General features: G+C 38.9%; 1 pseudogene; it reads left to right on the top strand.

Moving 5' to 3' along the window:
- Positions 1-3974: 3974 nt before the first annotated feature.
- LOC122477200 lies at positions 3975-4850 on the top strand (annotated as a pseudogene).
- Positions 4851-5504: the final 654 nt, after the last annotated feature.

Raw genomic sequence — 5504 nt, forward strand, 5'->3', positions numbered from 1 at the left:
ACTCTAGAAAACAGTATGGAGGTTCCTCAGAAAGTTAAAATTAGAACTACCCTATGGTCCAGCAATTGCACTACCAGGTAGTTACCAAAGATCACAAAAATACTAATTCCAAGGGACACATGCACCCCAATGTTTACAGCAGCATTGTCAGCAATAGCCAAATTATGGAAGGAGCCCAAATGTCCATTGACTGATGAATGACTTGGTGTATTCTTGACATTCTTTCTATGTCAGTGTGTGTGTGTGTGTGTGTGTGTGCGTGTGTGTGTATTATTTTAAACTAATCTCTGGAGCTGGCATTTATACAAGTGCTTGGCCTATCACTATCTTTCTTTTTAATTCAAATACCACTTCAGAGAAGCCTTCCCTGACCCCCCAAAACTGGATCAGGGCACCCTGTAATACTTTCATAATATTCTGCTATTTGCCTTCCTAGGCACCCAAGACAACTGTACAGTTGTGTGATTAAGGTCTGTTCCTTCTCCCTGCCCACACACACACACACACCCCACATACACCCTACACTAAACAGTGATCTCCTTGAGAGCAGGGTCCATGTCATTTTTGTTTATATTTGTACCCCAGCACCTATCATAGTGCCTGACAATTGTATCTTTTCAATAAATATTTTTTGAAAGATTGAATGAATAAAAAACCCTGTAAGGCAAGCATTATGATTATGCCCATTTTAGTCACCCTATATGAAATCCCTTGAGAATCCTCAGAAATAAATAGATAACAGTTATGAGTTTCTTAATATGTCAATATTTAAAGGTATACACTGGTTTTTAATTATTTGCATAGGGTAGATGTTTCTTTGGATTGTTACTGAGCTTTCATCATTATAGAGTGCTAAAATGAACATCCTTGTAAAGAGCTTTGTACATGTATGTACTTCTGTAAAACAAATGCCTGGAAATGAAATTGCTGCAATGGGTATGCACATTTTGCAACTGGATAGATATTGCCAGTTCTCCCTCCCAAATATATTATACACATTTATATTCCTAGTACCAGAGTATGAGAATGTTTTTTTTCCCCATACCCTTACCAAAGCTGTGTATTTTCCCTTATTTTATCATTGCTAATCTGATACAAGGTGATATTTCATTGCTTTCATTTTCATGTTTTTGATGTTTTGGTGAAATTGAACACCTCTTAATTTGTTTCTTAGCCATTTGTATTCTTCTTTTTTCAAATATGTAGCCTGTTTGTGTTGCTTGCCCAGGTTTTTATTGAATTTAGTATTTTCTTGTTGATTTGGAATAGTTCTGTTTATATTGTGGATAATAACACTTTGGCTTCCTGTCACAGATACTTTCCTCAGTTTGTCTTTTAACTTGTAAATTTCTTAGAATATACAAATTTAAAATATTTTATATAATCAAATTACTGATTATTTCTTTTTTTAATGTTTATTTCTTTTTAAGAGAGAGAGAGAACGCAAGTGGGGAAGGGGCAGAGAGAGAGGGAGACACAGAATCTGAAGCAGGCTCCAGGCTCTGAGCTGTTCACTTAACCGACTGAGTCACCCAGGCACCCCTGATTATTTCATGTATAATAGATGGCTTATGTGCTGTACTTTGAAAACCTTTCCCCACCTTAAGATTTTAAAATTCTTTCTCTATGTTTTCTTTTAGCACCTTTATGGTTTTAATTTTCACCTTTAAATGCATGTTCCATATGGGTTTTATTTTGATGTGTAGTATAAATGTAGGTTTCCAACTTTAATTTTTCCCAATAGCTATCCAGTTATTTCTATATAATTGTTGAATAGTCAATGTTTTACTCATTTGAAATCATACTAATATCTCAGATATTGTAGAGTCCATTTCTAGAAACTTCTGTTCCAATGGGTAATGATTAAGGGTGTAAGCAATGGAGCCAGACTACCTGGGTTTGTGCCCACCTCTGCCATTCATAGTTTACACATCTGTAAGATGGGGATAATAGTACCCACATCATAGGGTTGTGATTACAAAAGTTTGTTTATGTACAATAATTGGAACAGTCCCTGGCACATAAGTACTGGTATTTTTGTAATATTTATTATTGTAAAATTTTTATTATTGCTTTACCATTTTTCATAGTACATGATCACATCATTTGCATGTAATATTTTTGTCACCTTGCTGTAGAATGACTTCAAAGCAACTTGAATAATTTGCAGATGACCTATAACAACTCTATTTATCCTCCACTCTTATATTTCATCTGAATTAGGCAGCTCAACTGTAGGCAGTTAGGGATGGAGAGGAGAAGAAAGGAGAGGGGATGAATAAAACCATCCCTATTTACAGATGACAACCCAAAATAACACACACATACACACACACCTAGAACTAATAAGTAAATTTAGCAAGGTTGCAGAATACAAGATCAACACAAAGATATCAATCACATTTCTGTATACTAGCAATAAACAGTACTATTTATAGTAGCTCTAGAAAATGAAATACTTAGGGAAAAATCTAACATGTATAGGATCTTGGGGCGCCTAGGTGGCTCAATCGGTTAAGTATCCGACTTTGGCCCAGGTCATGATCTCATGGCTCGTGGGTTCAAGCCCCACATTGGGCTCTGTGCTGATAGCTCAGAGCCTGTAGCCTGCTTCATATTCCGTGTCTCCCTCTCTCTCTCTCTGCCCCTCCCCTGCTTGTGCTCTGTCTCTCTCTCTCAAAAATAAAAAAAAAATTTTAAAAGAAAAAAACATATACAGGATCTATATGCTTAAACCTATAAAATTCTGATGAAAGAAATTTCCAAAGACCTAAATAACTGGAGAAACATACCATTTTTATGGACTGGAACACTCAAAATATTAAAGATGTCAGTTCTCCCTAAGTTGGTCTATAGATTTAATGCAGTTCCTATAAAAATCTCAAGATTTTTTGTAAAATAGAGTTGGGTTGAGTCTAAAATTCATATAGAATGGTAAAGGAAGTAGAATAACCAAAATGATTTTGAAAAGATTAATAAACTTGGAGGAGTCACACCACCCGAATTTAAGACTTACCAAATAGCTACAGCAATCAAGACAGTGTGGTGTTGGTGAAGGGACAGACATATAGAACAATGCAACAGAATAGGGAATTCAGAAATAGACCCACACAAATATGGTCAATTAATTTGTGACAAAGGTACAAAGAATTCAATGGGGGAAATGACAGTCTTTTCAACAAATGATATTAGAACAATTGGACATCCATATATAAGAAATGAACTTTGACTAAAACCTCATACTTAATACCAAAATTACCTCAGAATGGATCACAGATCTGAATGTAAATCATAAAACTATAAGATTTTTAAAGGAAAATATAGGGAAACATCTGGAACTTTCTTATATTGCTGGTGAGGATGCAAAATGCTATAGACACCCTGGAAAACAGGCAGCTTATAAAGTTAAATATATACTTACTGTATAACCCAGCAATGCCAAGCCTAGTTATTTGCCCTAGAGAAATAAAAACCTGTGTTCACACAAAACCTGTACATAAAATCTTTAGAAGTATTCTATTCATAATCACCAAAAGTTGGAAACAACCCAAATACCCTTTAAGTGATGAATGGATAAACTGTGATATGTCCATCCAATGGAATACTACTTATCAATAAAAAGGAATGAATATGCAAGAACTTGAATGAATCTCAGAAGCATTGTACTGAGTGAAAGAAGATGACTTCAAAATATTATGTACTGTTTGCTTCCATTTATATGACATTTTTGAAAGGACAAAAATATAGCGATGGAGAACAGATCAGTGGTTAGGAGTAGAGAGAGGGTGTGACTTCAAAGCAATAGCATGATGGAGTTTTATGGGATGATGGAACTATTCGGTATCCTGATTATGTTGGTGGTTACATGAATCTCTGTATGTATTAAAATTCATGGAACTGTACACACAAAAAATCAAATTTACTGTATATTAATTTAAAATTAAAATACAGTTGCTTCTCTGGGAAAACACCAAATGGCAGATGACGCCGGTCCTGCTGGAGGGCCGGGAGGGCCCCGAGGCCCTGGAGGGCCCCGAGGCCCTGGAATGGGAGGCTTTGGCGGCTTCCGCGGAGGCTTCGGCAGGCAGCGGCATCCCGGGCCAGGGCCGGGGCAGCGGAGCTCATGGAGGCAAGGCTGAGAACGAGGAGTGGATCCCCATCACCAAGCTGGGCCACCTGGTCAAGGACACGAAGATCAAATACCTGGAGGAGATCTATCTCTTTTCCCTGCCCATCAAGGAATCTGAGATCATTGACTTTTTCCTGGGGTTGTCCCTCAAGGACCAGGTTTCAAAGATTATACCTTTGCTAAAGCAGACCCACGCTGGCCAGCGAACCAGGTTCAAGGCATTTGTTGCCATCAGAGATTACAATGGACACGTTGGTCTGGGTGTTAAGTGCTCCAAAGAGGTAGCCACTGCCATCCGTGGGGCCATCATCCTGTCCAAGCTTTCCATGGTTCCCATGTGGCGAGGCTACTGGGGGAACAAGATCTGCAAGCCCCACACTGTCCCATGCAAAGTGACAGGTTGCTGTGGCTCTGTGCTGGTGCACCTCATCCCTGCCCCTGAGAGGCACTGGCATTGTCTCAGTCCCTGTGCCCAAGAAGCTGCTGCTGCTGGCTGGTATTGACTACTATACCTCAGCAAGGGGGTGCACTGCCACCCTGGGCAACTTCACCAAGGCTACTTTTGATGCCATTTCCAAGACCTACAGCTATCTCATGCCTGACCTTTGGAAAGAGACTGTGTTCACCAAGTCTCCCTATCAGGAATTCACTGGGTCTTGTAAAGACCCAACCCAGAGTCTCTGTGCAGAGGACCCAGGCTCTGGCTGTGGTTACCTCATAAGAAAAATAAAGTGAATGGAAGCTTGAAAAAAAATTAAAATACAAAAAAATGAAGCTAGATTTAGAATGACACCTGGTATGTCTGGTGAATCAGTACACAATTGCAGCTTTGTTCAACCATTTTTCATCCTTGCCATCTTGTTCCACTATCCTCTGCCTGTTGGTCCTTCACCTTATGACGCCAGGATAGCTGTAGCTACTCAGGCATCACATGGTCATACACTAACATCAAAAGGCTGGAAGAAAGATTATAAATATCATGTGTCCCTTATTAAGACCAAGAGAAATTTTCCTAGGCATCCCCAGTAAACATACCCTCTTGTCCCTGTTTTTTGTCCATGCCCAAACCAATCATTTGGTGAGGGAATTAGAATTACCATGATTAGTTAGCTCAGACCAGTGCCACTCATAGTCTGGCCCCTGGGCTGGTGCTAATCTACAAACTGTTGGTTACTAGTCCAAGACAAAATAAGTGCAGAAATTGAGATTATACATGTAGAAACTTTTATAACAAGCTAAGTAATTGTGATGTCTTTTGAATGTAATAAAAATTGGGGGCTGACATTTTGTGGGTCTTCATTTGAGATCCCAGCTCCCGTGAAGTCTAGGATTTCCCTAAATATCAACAGAAATGGGGGTGTATCAGGGAGGGAGA

This window comes from Prionailurus bengalensis, chromosome X, assembly GCF_016509475.1.
Source record: "Prionailurus bengalensis isolate Pbe53 chromosome X, Fcat_Pben_1.1_paternal_pri, whole genome shotgun sequence".
NCBI lineage: Eukaryota > Metazoa > Chordata > Mammalia > Carnivora > Felidae > Prionailurus > Prionailurus bengalensis.